The sequence below is a fragment of the Cavia porcellus genome, unplaced genomic scaffold (assembly GCF_034190915.1).
Source record: "Cavia porcellus strain 051 isolate PalLab524CR breed Dunkin Hartley unplaced genomic scaffold, mCavPor4.1 scaffold_6, whole genome shotgun sequence".
Lineage (NCBI taxonomy): Eukaryota > Metazoa > Chordata > Mammalia > Rodentia > Caviidae > Cavia > Cavia porcellus.
Genome location: NW_026947489.1, coordinates 38,067,596 through 38,078,309, shown reverse-complemented (window position 1 = coordinate 38,078,309; position 10,714 = coordinate 38,067,596).

The following is a 10,714-nucleotide window of genomic DNA, read 5'->3' as shown; positions in this document are numbered from 1 at the left end:
GCTTTCTTTGGTTGATCCACATTCCTTTCTTTTCCAAACTTCTTGGGTCTCCACTGCACATTTGGCTGCACCCTTACATCTTCACAAATCGTCCTCTCAGGAGCATACTGCTTGGCCTCCCAGACCCTTTGCAATCAAGGTGGAAGCCATCTTACCCTCAGAATTTGTGCATTTCCTTGCACCTAAAATCAACACTATGTGGATGCCACCAAGGTTGCTGCCAGCTGGAGCAGTACCCAGACCTTTTCTCTCTTGAATGTAGGGGTTGATTGCCTAGATTGTTGGGCTCTGTAAACCTGATTGTGAAGAAAAGCTTCTCTATGTTGCTGCCATTCTGGAATCTCATGTGGCCTCTATCGCCATTCTGGAGCATAGTGCTCTGCAGGTTTCTCCTCTGAGTAAATTCTTTCACTTTTGCAGTTTTGAGGCTGCAAAGAGTAGAGACCTGCTGCTCCTGGGATGCCCCTGAGCCATCTTTTTTATCTTTCTGTTTCTCCTCAGCAATCAAAGTCTCAACTCTGTCTTTGCAATCCACAGCTTTCCTACAGTTTTTCTTCTGGCCAAGTTCACAACTTTAAATAATCCTGCTAGGCTCTTTGTTTTTGATTTGCAATATAAAGCTGGCTAAATGCTCCCAACAATAGCTATGCTACAGCCTCAACATTCCACTGCCTTCAAATTTCCTTTTCCATATTAATCAGTCCATTGCCCTTAGTCTCAGTCTCAGGCAAAGTCTCTGGGCATGAGCAAAATGCAAACTTTCTGCCAAGCCATAACACACATTGTGGAGAATCTAACAAGCAATGTAGTCCTTCCCAGCAGAATCCTTCTAAGCCTGGTCTTTACCATGAGGCTTTCTATCAGCCTTCTGGTTTCCGGATCTCTGACCAGAATCTCCTCTACAGAACAACCTAAGCTGCTCCAGCTCTATGCATCCAGGTGACATGGCTGAACCTTTCCAAACCTGCCCACAAGTCATTTCCAAAGCCTCTCAAAAAACTTGGTCAGGTATAGTCACAGCAAATGACCCCACTCCTGGGTACCAAATTCTGTCTTAGTTACTTTTTACTGGTCACTGAGAGAAAATACCTGATGCCCAAAGTTGGGAAAGGAAAGGTTTATTTCTTATAGTTTTTGGAGGTTTCAGTCCATACTCAGTTGGCTCCAAGGCAGGCTGGCATGACATGACTACAGTTCATGGTGGCTGCAAACAGCAAGGCAGAAACTGGCAAGAGAGAGATATACCTTCTTCCTGCCATTACATTGTATGCTGGTTCCACCCCTACATGGGTGTAGCACTGATACCATCAAATCCAACTGCTAGAAATGAACAATCACTAATGCATAATGCAAACACATGAGGCCTGGGGGCCACCAACATAAAGCATGACAGTCTTTATTGTGTTGAGAAATTTTCCTTCTATATCTGATTTTTCTTGAGAGTTTTATCATGAAGGGACTTTGAATTTTATCACATCTTTTTTATACATCTACTGAGATAATTGCAAAGTTTTTGTACATTATTCTATTTATAGATGCATATTCATTGAATTCTGCATGCTGTATCATCCATGGATTCCCTGGATAAATTTCATAGCATCACAATGTACAATTTGATTGATTTTTTGAGAAGTTGTACATCTATATTCATCAACAATAATGGCCTATAGTTTTCTTTTTGTTTTTATATTTTATTAGATTTGGTATCAGAGTGACTTTCATCTCATAGAATGAATTCACAAAAGTTTTTTAGCCTTTTTATGTTTTTAGAATAGTTTGACAACAATTGGTGTTAGTTTTTATTTAAAATTTTGTGAAATTCAGTAGTGAAACCACCTAGGCCTAGGCTTTTCATCATTAGTAACCTCTTTATGACTGATTCAGTTTTGCTATTCATTATCAGTTTCTCATATTTTCTGTATCCACAGTTCAATATTACTAAGTTATATGTATGTGGAAATTTATACCTCTTTAATATTTTCAAATTTGTTATCTGTTGACAAATAACTTCAAAATAGTCTGTATTCATTTGACAGTAGATGTATCATATCCTTTTGATATATTATTTGATTAGTCTAACTAAAGTTTATTGACTTATTAAAAAACAGCTACTTTATTGGAAAATCTTATTTTTTTGGTCTATATTTCATATTTTTGCATCTTTCTCATCTTTAGGTTCTGTAAATCAAACCATTTATGGTAAGCTGGTTTTTCTTGCTTTTCTATTTGTCTGAGTTCCTCACTAAAACATGTACTTGAAACATTTCTTTTGATCTATGTGCTCACAGCCATTTTTTTCTTACTACTCTGTTTGAACTGTCCAAACAGATTTTGATATGCCTCACATCTAATTTTAAGCAAATTTCAACTCTCTTTTGATTTCTTCATTGGCTAATTTGTTATTTAAGAATATGTTACTTAATTTCATGTACTAGTACTATTTATAAATTTCTTTTTATTGATTTCTAGTAGTTATACCATATTTCATGTGACCAAAATATTTTTCAACTTATGAAGACTTTTTTGTGGCCTCATACATTGGTCATTCTTAGAAAATTTTCTAGAAAAGTGTGTATTCTACAGCTATTAGATAAGATATTCTGCAAACATTTATTAGGTCTAATTGTCTATAGTATAGATTAAACCCCAATGTCTTCTTTATTGATCTACTAGATGATTCCATCATTAAAAAATTCTCATATTATCATTGTGGTGGAATCCATCTGTACTTTTAGATCAAATAATGTTTGCTCCATAAATTCACTGCACCAGTATTTGGTATATACATATTTACAATGGCTATTTTCTCTTGCTAAATTGATTCTTTTTCATAATATGGTAATATTCACCTTTTATAGATTTTTAATTAAAGTAAATTTTCTTTGCTACAAATACAGTTACTCCCACCAACACTGACTTTCTATTTGCATGGAATTCATTTCCATTTCCTTCCACTTTAATCCACTTGTACGTTTACTGGCCAAATGAGTTTCTTTTTTTTTTTTTAAATTTTATTTAAGGAGAAAAGAAAAAAAACAGTGAAAGGGTACAAGTTATACAGATTTACAGAAGAAAAAAATGAACAGTAGGAAATCACTAGGTTAATGGATTACATATTGCCATCTTAGAAATAATTGTTCAAGTCACAAAATTAAAGCTTGTAGAGTGGACATTCCAACAATGATACTGCAAATAGTTCTGTTCAATGATCCAATAAAACTCTGTGATATCATTTTCTATCTTATACACTTAAATATACATGTAGTTATATAGTTTAGAGCACTTTCATTTCCTCTCTTTTGTATAATGACTATTACACATTTTGGGTTTCATTGCTCCCACAGTTCTTATTGCTTTTTTGGAAGAAAGTAAAACCAAGTGTGACATAACAGACCAGAATCGGTCAAGTCAAAAGGGTGGACATAATAGATAATGTAAATAACATAATACAAGGTGATCAACAATGGTTACCATAATGCCTCCCGCTATCTCTAATAGAATTGCCTATATCATTAGTTATAATACAATTGAACAAAACAGTAAAGAACAAAACCGACAAAACCAAAACATTGGAGACATTGTAGGTCTTCAAAATTAGATAAAAGTCAACGAGAGTGGGCGTTATAATGAATCTCATTATCTTCACAGCTGATGCCTAAACTTTCGAACCTGATACTATCCAGCAAACCAGAATAGGGGAACATCAGTCAAAAACAAGATGGTGAGAGTAATACAGGGCTTTAAATCGAGAAAATGGAAAGTCAAAGTGGGTTACTATAATATATCCTGCTATTTTTATTTATTTTTCCCTTAATTAAAAGGATAAAAATAAAAAACTAAATAATGGAGTGGAGATTGAGATAAAAGAGGGCATAACAGCAAAACAGCGCAGATCAAAACATAACCATTTAAGCAGAATAGTGTTTCACCACCAGATAATCCTGACATAAAAGTAGTTACCATATTGTCTCTTTCCTTGAAATCCTTGAGTACAACTTCGCATACTGTAGCATTAAATATATCAAAACAGTGTAAAACCATTTAAGAGAATGACAGCATTACAGGGTATTTAGAATCGACTAACAGAAAATGAACAATGGTTTCTGTATAATCTCCTTGTCTTTAAAAGGTTTTTGCTTATACTATGGTACATAATAAAATCCAATAAGATACAACCTATTTAGACCAATGGAGACAGAAGAACAAAAGCTTGATGAGACTTCAAAACAAGATGATACTAAATCAGTATTACATATTAAGATGTCATTTTCTCCAAAATAGCTGTTCCTATCATCCAATCTTCTCTGTCTCATTTCTGTTGAGCTCTTTTTCTGTCAGTAGCTGTCAGTTTGTCTTCTTCATTTTGTTCTCTGCTCCATTCATTGTGGCCTACCTGCCACTATTTCTGGATTCTTTGTATTTTTCTTTTTTTAGAATATCCTGCAATACTCTCTGTAGAGTTGAATTGGTGGTTGCAAATTCCCCCAGTTCCTCTTTATCCTGGAAGCACCTTGTTTTTCCATCAATTTCCAGGGACAGTTGTGCAGGATATCTCAATCTTGGCTGGAGATTATTATCTTTCATAGCTTGAATTATTTCCCCCCATGCTCTTCGTGATTTGATGGTTTGTGCAGAGGAATCTGCTGTAATTCTGATGGGTGTTCCCTTGTAGGTGGTCTGTTTCTTGTCTCTGACAGCTTTTAATATTCTGTTCTTGTATTGAATTTCTGGAATTTTTATTATTATATGCCTGGGTGTCGCTCTGTTTTGGTTGTAGGTAGCTGGGGTCCTGTATGCCTCATACATGTGAGTATCTTTACCTTTTGCTAAATTAGGAAAATTCTCCTGGATTATTTCTGTGAGTAGCTTTTGTAGTTCACTTGTTTGTGTCCCTACTTCTTCTTTTATGTTCTTAATCCTTAGGTTATGGCTCCTCTTATCATCTTCTTGTCTTTGTATTATTGCTGTTTGTTTCTTTGTTATTTTTAAGAAGTTTTTCATTTCATTCTCCCATATTACAAGTCTGCCCTCCAGTTCAGATAGTCTGTCCTTAGTTTCTTTCAAGCTGTTATGCCAGTCTTGGATAGACTTCTTAGTTTCTTGGTAATCCCTTTGAACCTGCTTCACGTACTCTATGCTTTCTCTGTTTTCTCCATCAAACAATTCTCCCCTCTTTTTCTGTTCTTCCATTCCACCATCAGTTTTTTCCCTGGGTGGTGCTTAGCATTTCTCTAACTATTCTGCATACTTCTAGCTTCAGGTCATTGATAACTTCATTCCTGAATTGGTCTATGAGGCTCTCTATATGGCGCTTAATGTCTATTGGTGCGGTGTCCACTATTGCCTGTTTCTCAGAATTGGGGGCCGAGGAGCAATTCTTGTTGCTGACTTTTCCCATATTCTCTGTTCCTTATATATGCAAGCTTACATAGGAGGCCCAGCTTCCCTCCCCGTCAGCCAGAACCTGATTGAATTGCGCTGGCTAGGTGTTCCCGCCCACCGCAGCGCACCAGGGAGTTGCAGACTAGGCAGCCTACGCGGGAGTCGCCCCTCTGGGCCACTGTCAGGCTCTGGGATCTGGGTTGGGCCAGCCTACCGAGTCCGCCAGCAGTGTCACGCAGGCCAGGCACTTTTCACCAATCCTGTCCGAGCGGGGAATGTGTGGCTGGAGTCGCCACTGCGCCCTGCTCCTGCAGGACTGCCCAAGCCCAGAAAGTCCTCCACTGGAGTCAAACTGTGGTAGAGTGTCAGTTTCTCTCACTCACCTCACCACAAGTCAGCGCACACCTCCCTGCGCCTCCGGTTTTTGACTCCATTCACAGACTCCCGTTCTCAGAGCTTCTGTGCGTTTCTCTCCTTGCCGAGCCGTTGTAGAGGCAGCCAGCTGCTGCGCGGCAGGAAACCCAAATCACGGCTTTCAATGGCGCGGGGTCCAGCCTCCACACCAAGACTTTTCTGTTCCTGTTTTAGCACCAGGACTGCATTCCAAGTTGGTTTCTCTCAGCCCAGTTCGTTCCTGAGTCAGCAGAGCATATCTCTACCGGCTTATGTCTCCTTAGTCTGCACCATTCCTGACTTCTGAACCAAGCCTTTCAGAGAGCCTCCGTAGTATCTGCTATCTGTCTGCCATGTTCTCCCGGAAGTCCCGCCAAATGAGTTTCTTGTAGGCAAAAGTAAGGCTTTGTGCTTTGTTGTAAGGTTGATATGGTTGTGATTTTTCTTTAGTTTTGCTTATGTAAGGAAAATTTTTATTTATTTTTTGATATCAGAAGATAGTTTTTCTACATGTAGTATTTGTGCTTGACAAGGTTTTTTTCTTTCAAAGTTTTACTTAACTCATAGCTTGTAAGGATTCTATTGAGAATCTGCTATTAGTATCATGGAAATTACCTAATATAATATCACTTTCTCCCACTGTTTCTAGAACTTTCTCCGTCTTTTAATTGTAGCTTAATAATATGATAATGATGTTTTTATTGAATCGAATTGCAGTCTGTTAACTCCCTTGCCTTGGATGTCTGTGTCTTTCCCAATATTTCAGAAGATTTTAGCTGTTTCATTAAATATATTTTCAATTACTTTGTTCCCTTCTCCTTTTTAGAATCTCTACAGTGGAAATGTTTGTTTACCTAATGGTACCCAATAAACCTTTTAAGCTTTCTTAAACTCTTCTTCCCAATCTTCTTTAAAATGTTATCTGTTGGGTTCTTCAGCACCTGGATTTGTTTGGTGCTTTTTTTTTTAAATATTTGGTTCTTAGTCATATCATTATTTTTTAAACATCTTTCCATGTTCTTTCATATTTCATGAATTTTTCTTAAAATCACTATTTGTAATTATTCAAGGGACTTCATTATTTTTCTTTGTTCATATGGACATGTTATATTTCTTTTTCATATTTTTTGCATATCTACATTGATATTTGTATAACTGGTAAATTGATGGTTTTTACTAATTTTATAGTGTGGTTTTCAGAGTAAAAGACATATTTGGTTGTGTGCTGTATGGCAGTTGGGTTGACTATGTTGGGTTTGGTTTCAATTGTGAACAGTAGTGTCACTGTTGTATAGTTCCTTCAGCTGTAACCAATGTCACTGATCACTACAAATATCTCAGTGGGTATGGGGGTATAAGGGTTTGTGTGATCACTCCATCAGTTGGGATATAATTCTCTCAGGCAATGTGGATTTATAGGCAGCTCTCTGTGCATCCCCAGAAAGTTTTGAATGCCGAGGATCTCATTGTTTCTGTGGGTTATGATATCTAAGGATTTTAGTTAGACACTAGAAGATGAATAAAATCTTGCATGAGAGGGGAGGAAGAGCACCTAGCAGACTCAGAAAGCTATATGGGTATGGCACTACTCCTCTGGCACAAGCTTGGATGAAAAAGTAAGATAAATCTTCAGAATGGTCATTTGCTAATATTTTTCAACACTGATCACTGTCAATCAATAAAAATCATGAAGGCCAGGCATGATGGCTCACACCTATAGTCCCAGTACTCAGGAGGGTGAGGCAGGAGGATCACTAAGAGTTTAAAGCCAGCCTGGCCTACAAAGTGAGTTCAAAGCCAGCCTGAACTACACAGCAAAATTCTGTCTCCAAAAGATAAATAAATAAATGTCACTAAGAAACATGAAAATGTCCCCCTTAATTACTTTACATGATAAAAGATTTTTCTATGTTAAAAATTTTTCAATTGTACATGTTTTGTAGGCCATATTAAGCATAAACAGTATTTTTAAAATTTATTTGAATAAAACAAGTATCAAATTAATCATAAATCTTTCTATTTATGAATAGAAAAATTTCTATTTCTTCATCTGTAACTTATGACAATTCATTTTTTGAATGTTTTCAGCCTATGCCAACCAAATACTTGAGTTAATGTTTTCCATAGACAATACTTGTTAGAGAAAATCTGTATGATAGCCACTTGATAAAGTTATGATTCACTTAAATAATGAGAGAACAAATCCTTGCTATGAACTCAAGGGAAAATCAAAGTGTCTATTTTAATAATTTCCCCTGGGGCTTTATCATCAGTCCACATGTAATATATGTGTTTCCTGTATTTCTTTCCAATGATTGGTTACTTTACAAATAATATTTTACTGGGAGCATGAAAGATAAGTAGAATATGGTCAGAACCTCTCCGTTTCTACCTGCTTTGGAGAGGCTACTCTTCAATCGAATTTGGTAGGCTTAAACTGCAGTGCTAACAGCAAATCATAATTATGTATTTTAATAAAAGATAAGAATTTTATGTAAAACATAACCAAATGGTAACCATATTTTGATAATGAGGACAAAAATAAAAAAGATAAACTTATTAATTAGAATCTGGGCAAATGTATCCAGTTATTACAAGAAGCCAAAAAGCCATTTTGTGTTAAGTACTATTTACAAGATTAATCCCAGGGTTCAGATATAGTTTATAGAAGACAAAAGAAAATATAAGTTAAAATAGGGGGAATCTAAGTTCTTCCTTAGCTACCTTAATATTTGGGACAAATGTGATATTTAATCCAAAAAAACCTTAGTTCAAGAAATTTAGGAATCAAGAAAAAAAACCACATAGTTTTAAAAGGTTCTATGGGTGTACAGAGTCTATCTACATAGAGAACACAAGGATAAAAAAAGAGAGTCGATCTACATAAAGAACAAAGGGATAAAAAGAAAGAACTCAGGAGTCCAGCAACAATAGGTTCAGGAAAATAAACAGGAGTGGAGAGTACAGGTCAAGACTTTTGCTTGGAAACAAAGTATGGATCAGAACAGTATTAAAAAACAAATAGACAACAAACAAAAGAAACAAAAACCAGATCAGAAGAAGTATATATATTATCCACAACCTTCCTAGGAGGATGATATAGCTTTAATTTGGTCAGTAGCCCATTAGAAGGATGGAAGACTATAGCCTGTTTAAATAATTATGAGTAAGTGAAATTATCAGACTATTCTTTCTAGTGAAAGGGAGGGTGAGAATACAGTGTTGCTGATAAGAGAAAGCACCATAGCATAATTTACTGTGTTGGGTAGAGAATTAAGCTCAGCTGCACATATCTGAATATTTTATAAATAGATAGAGAAAAGTGAATGAATACCACCATGGTGAGGTATAATGTATTCCTCTCAATTTAAGCTTACTGGTTTGGCTAATAGCCAATTGATTCATATTGTTCATTGGCAACATTCAATTCCTGAACTCATGATAAAAAGAACAATACACACAGACACAACCTATACCTGAAAACCAGAAGTAAATAATTTTATAATAAATTTCTCTTATTTTGTGTTATTCTGGATAAAAAGAAATACAGTAATGTCAATGTCGCTTGTATTAATCATTAAAATGTACAGAAGTACAATTTATAGAAATCTGATTTCAAATATAAAAACAAAAATTGTCATGACCTCACATGTTATAAACTTTCTTGTTTTGCTATAGTAATTTCTTTAAAAAGTCATAGAAAAATATTTCAAGGAACATTCAGCTGCTATGATAAGGGCCATGACCTTGTGCTTTTAAACCATATTTTATGGAGTGTAAAGCATCACACCAGGCATTTGGCAATGAAAAATATTAAGACTGAAGAGGTTACCGCAAATATTCATGTTATAACAAGGTAGCAAAGTATTGAGCTCATAGTTTGCATGGGAGGAAATGGGGCAGAGAAGGAAGTAGAAATTAGTGCTAGCTCAAAAAGGCCCAGAACATATGTGAAAGGAGCTAGGAACTCCCTCTCATATATTAAATTCCCTATGCAAGTTGAATGTTGACCTCACTCCTAAGACTCTTAAGGCAACGAAGACTGAGGTGTGTGGCCCCCAAATGCACAAATCCCACCTTCCCCTCAACCTGCTATCTTAACTGGTTATCCTGGCTTGCACACTATGGTGGAATGGAGATGAGCAAAATGTTTGTATGTACAAAGGTGATTCACTGCAAACTGGAAACTCCTTTGTCAAAGGTTACAAATTCTCCTATTGCCCTCCAGAGCAGGTATTTCTAAACATCTAACATTCAAACTGGGATATATTGTGAAGAGCAAGACTATATAGAAGGCGGACATTCAAGCTGAAAGATTCTAATGTTAGGGTTTTTTCCCTTTCTTTTGTAGGATTTGACAAGAGTTCCACTGTGAATGAAAAAAAAAACTAGTCTTTACAAAGTATATTTTCCTACATTAAAAAAATCTATAGGACTTTAGACAACAGATCCAAGGAGAAGACCAGGCATTGTGAACTTTTTTCTATGGCTCCTTAAATCACTGAGGTGTCCTTTAAGAATCATCACTTCTAGCATTGCCCGTGAACTGCTTTCTGCTTTCCTGGAATGCAAGCTGCAGTCACAAGACGCCGAGACCAGCAGACTGTGCAGGACCAGAGCAGGCGAGGCAAGCAGGCAGCTGGGAAGCAGCTGAAGAACCACATTGGACCAGCATGCTCAAGGGTCAAGGTGTTTAAACACTGGCAAACTACAGAGGCCAGGAAGCTCCTCTGGGCAAACCTAGAGATTCCCCAGTTTTATCTGCAAGTTCAGCAGCAAGACTCTAGGACTGTGTGCTCCAAGGCAGGCAGCAAAGAGGGCAGCACTGAGGAAAGACCCACAGCCGTCACCCCAGGGAGGAGTGGGGGGCAGTTGGCCCAGCACTGGAAGTGTGACACCAGACACAGTCCAGGAGCAGGAAGCAGGGGCTGAGTGTTAA